The 16308-nt window shown below is 37.7% G+C and overlaps 1 long non-coding RNA gene across 1 annotated transcript in view; it reads left to right on the forward strand.

Moving 5' to 3' along the window:
• The window catches only part of LOC129657418 (uncharacterized), a 44686-nt gene extending 28839 nt beyond the window's left edge, over positions 1-15847 (forward strand). Inside the window, exon 4 of the long non-coding RNA XR_008716702.1 lies at positions 15585-15847. This is a non-coding gene — a long non-coding RNA (uncharacterized LOC129657418). The remainder of the gene's footprint in view (positions 1-15584) is intronic.
• The last annotated feature ends 461 nt before the right edge of the window (positions 15848-16308 follow it).

Below are 16308 nucleotides of genomic sequence, written 5' to 3' on the forward strand. Positions count from 1 at the left end.
CTCCAGCACCACAGTTTGAAAGCATTAATTATTCTTAGGTAGGTTGATTTCTAGGTATTTTCTTCTTTCTGTTGCAGTGGTAAATGAGATTTTTTTCCCCCTTAATTTCTCTTTCTGATCTTTTGTTGTTAGTGTATAGAAATTTAAGAGATTTCTGTGTATTAATTTTGTATCCTGTGACTTTACTGAATTCGTTGATTAACTCTAGTAGTTTTTGGGTGGCACTTTAGGATTTTCTATGTATAGTATCATGTCATCTGCAAACAGTGACAGTTTTACTTCTTTTCCAAGTTGGATTTCCTTATTTCTTTCTCTTTTCTCATTGCTATAGCTAGGACCTCCAAAACTGTGTGGAATAATACTGGTGATAGTGGACACCCTTGTCTTGTTCTTGATCTTCGAGGATACATTTAATATTTTTCACCATTGAGGATAATGTTTGCTGTGGGTTTGTCTTATATGGCCTTTATTATGTTGAGGTATTTTCCCTCTCTGCTCACTATTTGGACAGTTTTTATTATAAATGCTTGTTGAATTTTGTCAAAAGCTTTTACTGCATCTGCTGAGAGTATCATGTGATTTTTATTCTTCAGTTTATTAATATAGTGCATCACATTGATTGTGTATATTGTACTCTAGACTTAGAGAAAACTTGCTGGAAATTTATGTATCATTTTCATTTATGTCATAACTCATTTGTGCTCATAAAGATTGTGTGGACATTATTCCTAGTTCACAGATGAGGAAAAATTTAAGTAAGGAAAGTGGATATTTGTTTCTAAGGTAACAGAGTCAGTGAGGGCAAGCCAGGGTACAGGTTTAGTGTTTGGCTTGATCTTTATTATTTCTTTCTGCTAAGGAAGATCATAGTGAAAGCACATGTATTTATTTTTATTTTTACTTGCCTGTGGAGGGCACTGACTCTGCAGGTTGCAATAGAATTGTATCTATAAATGAGATTGAAGTGACCCCATTTCCGAGAGTGAGGAGTGCTTGAGTCAAGAGCAAAATATTAAGCCTTTCCACCCGTCATCCCCTATAACACTGAGGGCCCTTTGGATGGAATATATTGGATAAGAACTTGAGGGTATTACTTTTATGGGAGTTTGTGCTTGTCTTCTCTGTTTCTAAAGGTCCTCTCTCTGTAAGACAATTACCTGGCCTAGCCCTAGGCCTAGGTATTGCTTACCAGTTGATTTTACAAGGGTTCCTCTTTGTTCCTTTGAAGATTAGAGTGCTTCACTGAGACCCTGAAAATTTGCCTAGAGTGCCCAGTTGTTTCATTCAACGCAGTTGCCCTTAGTTTGTCGTAACTCTTTGAAAAGTACCAGTGCCATTAAATTTTTCTGTGTGTGGGAAATACACTACCTCAAATAGTGTGATCAGAAAGTGTAAGACCTCATTGTCATGTTTAAATGTCTTGAGATGTGTCCCCTTGTGTTACAAAATTTAATGGGCACATTTGTTTCTCGTTAGTCTGACCAGTCTGCCGCTGTATCAGTCTTCTTTCCTGGTGATTGATTTATTGAGAGCCATTCACCTTCCTGCTTCACAAATCTTTTCATTACTCCTCCTTGTGTGTGGGTTCCTTGGATGGTTGCACATTACTGGTGGTTGGACTGTTCAAATCTGTGGCCTAGAGGGAGATGGAATTCATTTCATTTGAGTAGCTTCCATGGAACCAGTCCCTGGGTAAAGGGCACAGACAGTGTTGGGTTTGCAGGGCTGTTTTTAAAAATTTTACTACTTTCCTGTTCGTTGTTCAGTCGGTCAGTTGTGTCTGACTCTTTGCTTCTCTGTCCTTCAGTATCTTCCAGAGTTTGCCCAAGTTCAAGTCAGCAAAGTGATGTCTTTGCTTTTTAATATGCTGTCTAGGGACTCCTAAAAGAGAATGATTTACTCATTAAGAAGCAGGACAGTAGGATTTCAGGCATTCCTATTGGATCAGGGCTGTCGGGAGCTTCTTTTTAAACATATTTGTGTTTGTTTATCTGACTGCACTGGGCCTTGGTTGCAGGTGTAGAATCTCTGTTGCATCTTGCAGGATCTTTTGTTGTGCCACATGGACTCCCTAGCTGTGCCCACAGGCTTAGTTGCTTTGCATCATGTAGGTTCTTAGTTCTCCAAGCAGGAGTTGAACCCTCGTCCACTGCGTTGAAGGCAGTTTCTCAACCTTTGGACTATCAGAGAAGACCTTTCTTCGCAGGTAAGTTTTTGCTGGCACTGACCGCTGCCCTAGGTATGTCTCTGGGGAAGCAGCATCTTATGGTGATTTTTGATGAATCAAATTTGCTTCCTGGCTGGATTGCTCTAGCCTGTATGAATATGAATTAGAACTCTTTGAAGTAGTTCAGAATGCCAATATCCTTTCATGTTGGGTGAGGATTTACTGGGGCTTCACCCAAAGTCAGACATTAGAGCTTCTAGTCATGTGCCTAAGTCCTCACTGACCAGCCATGGTAGTAAGGTCGATCTCCTGGACTTGGGACTGCAGGCTCTGTTCTTTTACAATCAGCTCATGATCTGCCATTGTTTAGCTTTTGCCATGTATTTCCTTCTTAGAGGAAAACAGAGGCAGAATACTCTTTGACATAAATCGCTACAATATCTTTTTTGATCCACCTCCTAGAATAATGGAAATAAGAGCAAAAATGAACAAATGGGTCCTAATCAAACTCAACAGCTTTTGCACAGCAAAAGAAACCATAACAAAATGAAAAGACAACCCACAGAATGGGGGAAAATATTTGCAAATGATGTAACTGACAAGGGATTAATCTCCAAAATACACAAACAGCTCATGCAGCTTTATGTTAAAAAACCCAAACAACCCAGTCCAAAAATGGGCAGAAAACCTAGATAGACATTTCTCCAAAGAATACATACAGATGGCAGAGAGGCACACGAAAAATGCTCAACATTAATAATTATTAGAGAAATGCAAATCAAAACTGCAATAAAGTATCACTTCACATTGCTTAGAATGGCCATCATCAAAAAGTCTAAATGGTAAATGCTGGAGAGGGTTGAAGAAAAGGGAACCCTCCTACACTGTTGAAGGGAAAGTAAATTTTTATAGCTACTATGAAAAATAGTATGGAAGTTTCTTAAGAAACTAAAAATAAAGCTACCACATGATCTAGCAATCTCACTCCTGGTCATATACCCAGAGAAAACCATTGTTCTAAAGGGTAATGCACCCCATTGTTCATTGCAGTGCTGTTTACAATAGGCAAGATGTTCAGTTCAGTTCAGTTCAGTCGCTCAGTCGTGTCCAACTCTTTGCGACCCCATGAATCGCAGCACACCAGGCCTCCCTGTCCATCACCAACTCGCGGAGTTCACTCAGACTCACGTCTATCGAGTCAGTGATGCCATCCAGCCATCTCATCCTCTGTCGCCCCCTTCTCCTCCTGCCCCCAATCCCTCCCAGCATCAGAGTCTTTTCCAATGAGTCAACTCTTCGCATGAGGTGGCCAAAGTACTGGAGTTTCAGCTTTAGCATAATTCCTTCCAAAGAAATCCCAGGGCTGATCTCCTTCAGAATGGACTAGTTGGATCTCCTTGCAGTCCGAGGGACTCTCAAGAGTCTTCTCCAACACCACAGTTCAAAAGCATCAATTCTTCGGTGCTCAGCCTTCTTCATAGTCCAACTCTCTCATCCATACATGACCACTTTAGCAATACATAATCTTGGTTTACTTATGTAAAGTAAACTAAGAAAAGGTCAATATTAAGTCAGCCAGGACAAGCAAGTTGTGGAGCATAGGCAAGAGATTTAGAAACTAAATCTAAGTAGGTAAATGAAACATCGAACATTCTATTAGAACATTCATTAGAACAGTTATATAAAATCAGATGCCCTGTTTGTAGCCAATTAGCTATATGTTTTAACAGCTAAAGACCAGCAAGACCCTGAAGGTCTTTAGAGGCATTCCTGGTCCATTCAGAACCCTTGAGATTCCCTGGATGCTCCTAGAGTCTTGGCAGAGTAAATGGGGACAAATTTTCCTTATATATATTGACTTTCACATGGATCTGTCATGTTGAATAACAGACTGAATCCAAGGAAGGTTCTTGCAGAAAACAGTGTCACCAAAATTGGCCAAAAGGTAAAAAGAGACTTGGGTTGATCAGTAAGAGTTAAGTAAAATTAAAATCAAAATACCTCAAACCCAATGTTTAAATATTTTATTTGAGTATACAATGTTGTGTTAGTTTCTGCTGTATAGCAAAGGGAATCAGTATATATGTGTACATATATCCACTCTTTTTAACATTCTTCTTCCTTAAAGGTCATTACAGAATATTGAGCAGATCTTCTTGTGCTGCACAGCAGGTTCTTATTAGTTATCTGCTTTATGTATAGTAGTGTGTAAATGTCAATCCTAATCTCCCATTTTATCCCCCCTTTCCCCACTGGTAACCGTAAGGTTTTCTTTATCCGTGATCTATTTCTGTTTTGCAAATAAGCCCATTGTTACCATTTTTTTCAGATTCCACATGTAAGTGATTTCATATGATATTTTACAGATGAGTGCTGATGATTTTTCAACTAAGAGCAGTTTTTTTCTTAAGCTATTCTAGGAAATAAAAAAGAAGCTAAGTTGCTCACCTTACTGTTTATGAGGCAAATGAAATCATGATTCCCAAACCAGACAAGAGTATGCTTCTTGCATAGTTAGCTAATATTTTATTTAAGATCTTTTGCTTATGGTATTATGGTATTAGAAAGGTCTACCTTTTGCTTATGGCAGTAAAGGCAAAAAATCTTAAATAAAATATTAGCTAACTGAATCCAACTGTTTGAGCCAGAATACATGATAAAGTAGGCTCTATGAGTTATGCATGGATGATTTTATATCAGAATATCTATCAGTATAATTCACCACATTAAAATATCAATAGAGGAAATATCTGAGATGATACAGAAAATGTATTTGATATAGCAACAGTTATTTTAAATGAATTTTTAAACGTAAGTTTAAACATAAGTTAGGAATAAAATGGAGCTTCCATTCTGTGGTAAAAGTTATTTATCACAATCTTAGAGCAAATGTTACATTTAATGGAGAAACTCAGATGTTATCTCTCTAAAATCAGAGATAAGAAAAAGCTGCTAAGTTTCATTGTAGCAGTTTAATATAGAGTGAGAAGTCTTGGTTAACACTACAAGAAAAAAAACCTGACTTATGTAATGTTGGCAGAGGTAAAACTTTTTATTTGAAAACTCTAATGTTGCATAGAGAAAGCACTAAAATTAACAACAAGCTATTATTACTAATAAAAGTTCAGTAAGTTTGCCAGATAAAAGATCAAGTTAAAAAGCCAATAGATAATTGGACAACAACTATCAAAAATCAATCTTGATTTAAACTTCACATCATACATGAAAGGTATATGGGCCTTTAATCATGGACTTAAAATGTGAATTATAAAACATCTAAAACAGACTATAGGAAAAATGTTCAAGACCTAGGAGTAGGCAAAGGGTTTTTAGACTAGATACAAAAAATATAATTCTAAAAGAATAATTGACAAATTATGCCTTATTAAAAAAAAAACTTTTGCTCGTGACCCTGTTAAAAGAATGAAAAGACAGATTAAATGGGTGAAAAGACAGATTACAGACTGGGAGGAAATGTTTCTAAGTCACATACCTAGAAGAGATCTAAAGTCTGCTAAACTCTCAAAAGCCAATATTAAGGTAAACAGTCTATTTAGGAAATGGCAAAAGACCATATACAGTCATTTCACCAGTGAGGATATACAAATGGCAAATAAACAAGAGAAAAGGTATTCAACAGCATCCCTAGTCAATAGAGCAATGAAAAGTAAAGCTACAATGAGATATCCCTATACATCTATTAGAAAGACGAAAATAAAAAAGTGATAATACAAATGCTGACAAAGATATGGAGAAACTGCATCACAGATACATTGCAGGGAGATATGTAAAATGGTACTCTCATGCTGGAAAATAGTTAGGCAGTTATTTTCAAAACTAAAAAATAGATTTGCCATGAGACCCAGGAGTTGTACTCTTGAGAATTTATTGTAGAGAAATAGATTTATTTTTATGCAGGATTTTGTACACAAATGTTGATAGCAGTTTTATTCATAAGAGCTCTAATCTAGAAACCATCCAAAAGGTGAAAAAAAACCTACAGTAACTTTGGTACATCTATATTATGGAATAATACCCAGCAATATAAATGAGTAAACTACTAACCCATGTGAGACTTGGATGGCTCTAAAAACATTGTGTGTGTGTGTGAAGTCGCTTCAGTTGTGTCTGACCTTTTGCGACCCTATGTACTATAGCCCACTAAATTCCTGAGTCCATGGGATTCTCCAGGCAAGAATACTGGAGTGGACTGCCATGCCCTCCTCCAGGGGATCTTCCTGAGCCAGAGATGGAACCCGCATCTCTTATGTCTCCTGCCTTGTCAGGCGGGTTCTTCACTACTAATGCCACCTGGGAAGCCCTAAGGACATTGAAAGTGAAGTGAAAGTGAAGTCACTCAGTCATGTCCGACTCTTTGTGACCCCGTGGACTGTAGCCCATGAGGCTCCTCCATCCATGAGATTCTCTAGGCAAGAATACTGGAGTGGGTTGGCATTTCCTTCTTCAGGGGATCTTCCCGACCCAGGGATTGAACCCAGGTCTCCCACATTGCAGGCAGATGCTTTAACCTCTGAGCCACCAGGGAAGCTCATGCTAAGTTAAAAAACCCCAGTAATTTCAAAAGTTCACATGCTATATGATACCATTTATAATTCTTCTGATAAACTATACAGAATGAGAACTGACCTGTTGTTAGTGGTCAGGAATGGATCAGGACAGGAAATGTTTTTGATCTCAAGAGTAAGGAGAGGGAATCTTATAATACTGAATTCAATTTATGTGAATCAGAATACATGATCAAGTAGGTCTATTTTAGTTATGCAGGATTGATTTTATATTAAAAAAATCTGTCAATGTAATTCACCACATTAGAATTTAATAGAGAAAAATAATTATCTCAGCTGATTCAGAAAATGTACTTGATATGGAACAACAATTGTTTAAAATGAAGTTTTGAAGGTTAGAATACAAGGAAGCTTTCTAAATGTGACAAAAATTATTTGCTAAATCCTCACTTGCACTATTTTCACTTTCATAGCAATATAAATACTTGTACTCTTATAACTGTGTTCTATTTTTTAAGAATTTTCCATAGTTTGTTGTGATCCACACAATCAAAGGCTTAGTCATAGTCAATAAAGCAGAAGTAGATATTTTCCTGGAACTCTCTTGCTTTTTCTATGATCCAACAGATATTGGCAATTTGATCTCTGATTCCTCTGCCTTTTCTAAATCCAGCTTGAGCATCTGGAAGTTCTTGGTTCAGGTACTGTGGAAGCCTCACTAGGAGAATTTTGAGCATTACTTTGCTAGCATGTGAGATGAGTGCAATTGTGCAGTAGTTTGAACATTCTTTGGCATTGCCTTTCTTTGGAATTGGAATGAAAACTGACATTTCCAGTCCTGTGGCCACCGCAGAGTTTTCCAAATTTGCTGGCATATTGAGTGCAGCACTTCAACAGCATCATCTTTAGGACTTGAAATAGCACAGCTGGAATTCCATCACCTCCACTAGATTTCTTTGTAGTGATGGTTCATAAGGCCCAGATGACTTTGGACTTCTATGCCAAAGCCTTTCACTGTATTCAGTTCAGTCTCTCAGTCGTGTCTGACTCTTTGCGACCCCATGGACTGCAACATGCCAGGCTTCCCTGTCCATCACCAATGCCCAGAGCCTACTCAAACTCATGTACATTGCATCAGTGATCCCATTCAACCATCTCATCCTCTGTCATCACCTTCTCCTCCCGCCTTCAGTCTTTCCCAGGATCAGGGTCTTTTCCAATGAGTTGGTTCTTTGAATCAGGTGGCCAAAGTATTGGAGTTTCAGATTCAGCATCAGTCATTCTGATGAATATTCAGACTTATTTCTTTTAAGATTGACTGGTTGGATCTCTTTGCAGTCCAAGGGACTCTAAAGAGTCTTCTCCAACCCCACAGTTCAAAAGCATCAATTCTTCAGTGCTCAGCTTTCTTTATAATCCAACCCTCACACCCATACATAACTACTGGAAAAACCATAGCTTTGACTAGATGGATCTTTGTTGGCAAAGTAATATCTCTGCTTTTTAATATGCTGTCCAGGTTGGTCATAGCTTTTCTTTCAAGGAGCAAGCGTCTTTTAATTTCATGGCTGCAGTCACCATCTGCAGTGATTTTGGAGCCCAAAAATATAAAGTCTGTTGCTATTTCCACTGTTTCCCCATCTAATTCCCATGAAGTGATGGGACCAGATGCCATGATCTTAGTTTTCTGAATCAACATTCAGAAATTTAATTCAGAGATTTAAGCCAACTTTTTCACTCTCCTCTTTCATTTTCATAAAGAGGCTCTTTAGTTCTTGTTCACTTTCTGCCATAAGGGTGGTGTCATCTGCATATCTGAGGTTTTTGATATTTCTCTTGGCAATCTTGATTCCAGTTTGTGCTTCATCTAGCCTGGTGTTTCACATGATGTACTCTGCATATAAGTTAAATAAGCTAGGTGACAATATACTTCTTTCCTGATTTGGAACCAGTCTGTTCTATGTCCAGTTCTAACTGTTACTTCTTGACCTCATTACAGATTTCTCAGGAGGCAGGTCAGGTGGTCTGGTATTCCCATCTCTTGAAGAATTTTCCACAGTTTGTTGTGATCCACACAGTCAAAGGCTTTGGCATAGTCGGTAAAGCAAAAGTAGATGCTTTTCTGGAACTCTCTTGCTTTTTCGATGATCCAGCAGATGTTGGTAATTTGATCTCTGGTTCCTCTGCCTTTTCTAAATTTAGCTTGAACATCTGGAAGTTCATGGTTCACGTACTGTTGAAGACTTGCTTGGAGAATTTTGAGCAAAACTTTGCTAGCGTGTACGATGAGTGCAATTGTGCAGTAGTTTGACATTTTTTGGCATTATCATTCTTTGGGATTGGAATGAAAACTGATCTTTTCCAGTCCTGTGGCCACTGCTGAGTTTTCTAAATTTGCTGGCATATTGAGTACAGCACTTTCACAGCATCATCTTTTAGGATTTGAAGTAGCTCAACTGGAATTCCATCACCTTCACCAGCTTTGTTCATAGTGATGGTTCCTAAGGCCCACTGACTTCACATTCCAGCATGTCTGTCTCTAGGTAAGTGATCACGCCATTGTGATTATATGGGTCCTAAAGATCTTTTTTGTATAGTTCTTCTGTGTATTCTTGCCACCTCTCCTTAGTATATTTACAGAGAGGGAAATGGAAAGGTCATCATACATATGAAGAGGAAATTTCATTTGCAATTGTAGAAATATAAATTGAAATGAGATGCTATTATACTGTTATAAAACATGAAGATGGGACTTCTGCTTCCAAACAAATGGCAAGGTAGGGACTGGTTTATCCTCTTGCCTGAAACAAGTAAAAATTTAGACAAAACATATGAGGAAATGATTTTTAAGACTTTATTTCAAGACACTTTGAAACAAAAGACAATGATCCTTGAGAGACAGGGAACCAAAGAGGGGACACCCTGTATTTCCCCATCTTACCAAGTTGGGAGAGTTTCCAGGCCACAGTGCAGAAGAAACCCTGAGTCCAGGAGATAGAAGACATTCAACTGCCAGCACAAGAAATATGAAGAAAACTATACCAAGACATAACAGAATTCAAATTGTTTAAAATTGATGATAAAAAGAAAATCTTAAAAAGCAGCCAGAGGAAAAAAGATTTTTTTGTACCACTTTGGATAATAATTTTTATCTTTAAATCACATTTTATTTTTGCTGTCCAAAAGAGCCTGATTCTCATATAACACGTATTGTTTCATAGTCACTCAACTCTGTTGGAAAACAAAACCTTTGTTTCTAGTTTGAGGGAAATTTTTGAAATTGCTGCATAAATGTATTTGAAAACTTTGCTTTGTGTAAAAGAACTGGATGTTTTGAGAAAAATCAATAGACTATATTCCTATAGAAAAGACTCCTTATATATAGAGAAACAAAGATAAAGCTAGCAGATTTCTCATCAGAAATAATTCCAACTAGAGGAAGTGAAGCAAAATCTTTAAAAACTGTAGGAAAATATTGCCAGCATATATTTAGATGCTAATGAAAATATCTTTTGAGAAATGGGAACCAAGACCTTTTCAGACATACAAAAACCGAGATAATTTATCAATAGTAGACCTGCAGTATGAAAATGTTAGAGAAAATCTTTGAGGCAGAAGGAAAATGAGACAAGGTGAAAACAGAGCCACACCAATAAACGAAGAGTGCTGGAGAGAGTAACCATGTAGGTACATCTGACTTTCTTTCTTCTTCAACCCTCTTTAAGATATAAGTGACTATTTAAAGCAACAGTAATATAGTGTTGGGGTTTATAACATGTAGAAGAAAAGTGTATGATGACAAAGCAAAAACCTAGGAAGAGAGAAATAGAAGTATATTATTCATGAAATAGGACAATATTACTTGGAGGCAGACTTGATGAGTTAAAGATGTATGCTGTAAAACTTCAAGCAATCACTAAAATAACAAAACATAGAGTGATGGCTTACAAACCACCAGCAGTGAAAAAAGACAAAGTGGAATTGTAAAGAAATACTCAATTGATCCAAAAGAAGGCAGAAAAAGAAACCAAAGACCAGAACAAATGGAAAACAAATTGCAAGATAATCGATTTAATTCAATCCTATTAATAATCTCTTTAAATATAAGTGGTATAAAAGACAGATAAACCATGCTCACAGTAATCCAAAGAAAGCTGGACTTGCTATATTGATGTCTGACAAAGACTTTACGTTAAACTGTCATCAGGAATAAAGAGGATCTTTTGTGAATGATAAAGGGGTCATTTCATCAAAAGGATATAACAATCCTGAATACTTATGCATTCAGTAACAGAATTTCAAAGTACATTAAACAAAAACAGAAATGCAATGAGAAATAGAGCAATAATTTATAGTTGTAAATTTCAAGATGTCTTTCAGTAAGTGATAGAACAAATAGAGAAGTAGTAAGGAATTAAAGCACTTAAACTGCTTAATCAACCAACTAGTCCTAATTAGCTTTTACAGAACACTCAAACTAACAACAGGAGAAAACATATTCTTTTCAAATGCACATAGAACATTTATCAAGATAAAACATAGACTGGGCCATAACACAAGTCTCAATAAATTTAAAAAGATTCAAGTAATGCAAAGTATGTTCTCTAATCATAATGAAACGGAAGCAGTAATTAATCACAGACAGCTATCTGAAGAGCCCCCAATATTTGGAAACTAAATGATACACTTTATGTGGAAACCCAGGATATCATAAATTGCGGGTTGTTTCTAAAGCAGTACTAAAGATGAAGTCTGACATTCTAAATGCCTGTTTTAGAGGAAAAGATCTCCAAGCACAAACTTTGACTTAATGAACTATAAAAAGAGCAAATGAAACTCAAGGAATAATAAGATAAAATAATAAGAATCATCAGTGCAGAAATCAATGAAATAAAAATCAGACAACAATAGGTCATGAGAATACTATTGAGAGTGATTAATTATCTTGATATAGAATCACACGTATACATATTTTAAAATTGATATTTGGCAAAACTAATACAATTATGTAAAGTTTAAAAATAAAATTAAAAAAATAAAAGCACAATGCTTAATCTTAAAAAAAAATTTCTGCCATTGAATATTGCAAATACATTTTATTATACATTAGTTATGTTTCACTAAAACTGTTAAATCTGGGTACTGCCAAGTGTTGATGGTGATGTGGATATGTAGGCATTCTTATGCCCTTTTGCCACTGATGGTGGCAGTATAGGTGGGCACAGGCCGCCCTTAGTCCAAGTAAGTGTGTAAAAATGTGATGTAGCCGTTCTGCTCCTGGGTGTATATCTTGGTGAAATGTCTACATATGTTTTCTGGGGGACATGTTTGAGGATTGTTATTGTAGTATTACTTGTGGTGTTTGGAGATGGTAGAAAGTGGTTGATGGTAACAGGAAAATAGAATGTGCTAGCTTCAGCCCTCCGTGCTATGTAATTAGTGATGTTGTTAGATGTGGGTGGGCCTTAAAGCGCTGAGTAGAGTGGAAAAGAAACTTAAGTATATATGCATGTATGTATGTCTCTATATGAATATATATGCATCACGTTATAATTTATGTAAAGTAAAAACACATGGACGCAAAACAACCCTATATATCTGTCCAGAACACACAGTCTTACTTCAGTCTTAAAATGATTGTCTATGGGTAGGGGTGAAGGAAGGGACTGCGAAACAGGCTTCAATTAGAAAGAAAAATGAGGTGTTTTTGGTTCTAGCCTGCATCCCAGGACTGTCAGGAACGCAAAGCTGTTTTGTATTCTACAATATGCTTCAAATCTCTTAAGCTATATATTTTGATGTGACAAGTGACATAAAGTTGTTTCTCGTGGGGGTTTTAGTTCTACTCATCATCCTTAACTGATGGATGTGTGTCAAAGAACTCATCAACATGTTTAATTCTGGGATGAGATTTTAAAACACCCAGAATCTCTTAATACTTTCCTCTAAATCCTATTAAATGCATGTGCTCTGGTGTGGTGGTTTGATTTGAGCAGAAGGTTAGATTTTTTGTTGAATAGCGTTTTGATGACAGGTTCACTGAAGAATTATTTGCTGAGCATGAGCCATGTGTGGGGTGTACTTGGTGACATGGGCACTGTACTAAGTGACACGGATACAAGATGAGTCAGAGAGGCCTGCTGGCTCCCATTTTACTGGTTTGGAAACAAGGCAAGGATAAAAATAAGTCCTGTAAGTGTTCTCAAAGGGGTGTGACCATAATGTGCATGGGGCAGAGTGTGGTCATGAAAGGGAGAGTCGTACATTCTAACAGAGTGAGAGGAGAAATGTGGAAGTTAGGAAAAAACTTCAGAAAGTCAAGTAGGATCTTGAAATTACAATGAATGTCAGGTAGCTGGGAGTGGGAGATGCATGCAGTGAAAAGGGGCCACTTGACATTAAACAGCATAATAATTTTGGAAGATGAAAGGGAGATTTGGAACAGAATTTGTCTTTGGTGGAAGGAGCCATGTGGCAGGCAATGTGCCTAGAGACCACGGGCTCTCCCAGTACCTGTTCTGTGTCATCCCTTTCTCTGTCATTGTGTTCTTTTAGTCCCTTCTCCTTGTATCTAACAAAGTTCTGAAAGCTCTTTTCTTTTTTTTTAGCTGTAGAAATTGATGAAATTCTTTTATAATAGTGCATGCAAAGATATCATTCTTCAAATTTATTTTTAATGTTAGAATTAATGGGTAGTGTATGGTAGATAATCTGAGTTTTATACTTAGTAGCTACTTAAATTGTTAATCTATGAATTTTGAATTTTTTGTATAGGTGCAATGAAAATTACCTCTACTTTTCCATTAATTTTCATCCCATTCAACTGATGGTTTGTTTGGTCTACAGAGACATAAAATGCATATAGGGAAATACATATTTTTTTTTAAAAAAACGAACTCATCTGTGCAACCAGCTTTCAGATCAAGAAACCCTTCCAGTCGCTGCTCCCTATCTCCCACCATGGGTAGCAACTGTTATACCACCTAAGACTATAGATTAGTTCTATCTCTGCATACTTGAGCTTTCTATAATGGGATTATTATGGTATATATTCTTTGGGGCCTAGTTTCTATTGCTCAACATTTTGGTTGTGAAATTTATCCATATTGTGGAGTGTAGTTGTAGTTTGTTCATTCTTATTGCTGTATAGTTTTCCAGTTGTAGAAATCCACATCATGCATTCTACCCTAGATGGAGAGTAGGGCTGTTTTCAATTTTTTGTTAATTAAGATGGATACCAAAATATTAGTAGTTTGATTTTTTTGAAATATATTTTAAAGATTTTTTATTTATATATCTTTTGGCTGTGGTGGGTCCTTGTTACTGCACAGAGGCTTTCTCTAGTTGCCATGAGTGGGGACCACTCTTCCTTGTGATGTGCATGCTTCAGGAGTTGTGGCCCATGGGCTTAGTTGCTCTGAGACATGTGGGATCTTCTGGAACCAGGGATCGAATCAGTGTGCCCCGCATTACCAGGAGGATTCTTAACCAGTGGACCACCAGGGAAGTCTTTGGTAGCTTTATTTTAATGTAGTCTAGCTTCAAGTATGGAGAAGGCAATGGCACCCCACTCCAGTACTCTTGCCTGGAAAATCCCATGGACGGAGGAGCCTCATAGGCTCCAGTCCATGGGGTCGCTAAGAGTCAGGAGGAACAGAGGAGCCTAGTGGGCTGCTGTCTATGGGGTCGCACAGAGTTGGACACGACTGAAGTGACTTAGCAGCAGCAGCAGCAGCTTCAAGTATATACTGTCTTTTATGTGAAAGTGTGAATTATTGATACAATGTCCTATGTTGTAATATCAAATGAGAGGAATTGTGTGTGTCTATTAGGCAAAACAAGGGTTATGTATCTTGTAGAACTCTTAGCCCGTCCTAAATTGATATCCTAATTTAAGCATTGCCAATCATAAGCCTATGAAGAGGGAGAAATAGCCAAATCATGGGGATGATGTTCATTATATAAATTAGGGAAAGCCTGAATGCCTATCCATATAGTGAAATTTGATCACCTAGTTCTGAAATCTCCACTAGAACCTCCTTGAAAGCAAGCCCAAAGTAGTAACTGATTTAAGTGTTTATACAGAAACACTTTATGAGATTGGTGGGTGCTGGGGAAGGAAAGGAGCTCACAGCATAAATATTGATACAGAGTGTTCTGGCCTGTATGACTTACTGAAGGAGAGCATCTGTGTGCAGCATAGCTCACAAAATTCCAAAAGCCTTCTAAAGAAGAGTTTCAAGCCAGTCACTTTTCCAGTGACAGGAATTATGCCCTTGGTAATTTAGCTGGGAAGAGAGTGTAGCCATATGACAGATTAGGGAAGATTCTAACAGCAGTGATAGTGTGGGCAGCAGGAGGCTTCTGTTTTTCAGAACATTCTGGATGAAGGACATGCCTGTCTTGTTTACTGCTCTTTCCTCACTGCCTAGAATGGGCAGGTAGTAGGTAATAAATACTTCTGAATGGGGAATGAATGGAAACAAAGCTTCTGCAGAAAATCAATTGGTTGAGTGTTGGCCACCCAAATACTTTGCATATGAGTATAAGCAAAGACTAAACTTGTAGTACTTTTAAGACCTGAAGCAAGAAATAGATGCCCCCAGTGCAGATAGCAGGGTCCACAGAGTGAGGCTCATTGTTCCCTAATCATTCTGATTAAGCAGCCTCCCTGGTGGCTCAGACAGATGGTAAAGAATCTGCCTGCAATGTAGTAGACCCAGGTTCAATCCCTGGGTTGGGCAGATCCCCTGGAGAAGAGATTGGCTCCCCACTCCAGTACTCTTGACTAGGGAATTTCATGGACAGAGGAGCCTGGAGGGCTGCAGCATGGGGTTGCAAGGAGTCAGATATGACTGAATGACTAACACTTTCACTCTTTCACTCACCAGTCCAAGATGAATAGAAACTGGACCGTCACGCCCATCTCCTTTTTGTTCACTGCTCTTCATTTACTGCTATTGAGAGAACTGGAGCCAGTGCATCCGGCAGCCCCATGACTGCATTTAGAATCACAAAGCAGCGTCTTCTCACGTTATTGCTCATGCTTAAGGCAAATGGGATTTCAAAGTCTGTGATGGACCAGGAAATCTCTGTGGTTGTAAACAAGTGACACCCAGCATCTGAAGTATTGGTTTGGCCAAAAAGTTCGTTCAGTTTAGGAACTTTTTGGCTACCCCCAGTATATAATCTGGAATTTTCTGATAATTGAACCATGGAAAAGGAATGTTTTTCTGGTATTTCAGATACACTCAGTAGTGTTGGAATAATGATGTTAGGAAATGAGGAGAGTTTTAAAAAATAGATATTTGTAAGTTGCACAGTGTGAAAAGTAAGATAAACAAGAGATTGCTTAGTTACGTGTTGGCAAGGCTGGTTTTGAGTCTCTGGGGCAAGTGACGAAATCAGGGGTTGGTGGTTCTTACATTTGTCTATAGGAGAGGCAGATCACAGGGGAGCTAGGTTTCAAGAAATGCACATAATAACTCCAGAGAATTAAATGAGAAAACAGAAAATAGTATTTCTTGGTATGTAATTCTGCAAATGTATTGCTCATAACACACCGCAGGCACAGGAGATAGAATGTCAGAATAGTCTGCAGTAGGAACCCTCCAC

Source organism: Bubalus kerabau, chromosome 7, assembly GCF_029407905.1.
Source record: "Bubalus kerabau isolate K-KA32 ecotype Philippines breed swamp buffalo chromosome 7, PCC_UOA_SB_1v2, whole genome shotgun sequence".
NCBI classification, from domain to species: Eukaryota; Metazoa; Chordata; class Mammalia; order Artiodactyla; family Bovidae; genus Bubalus; species Bubalus kerabau.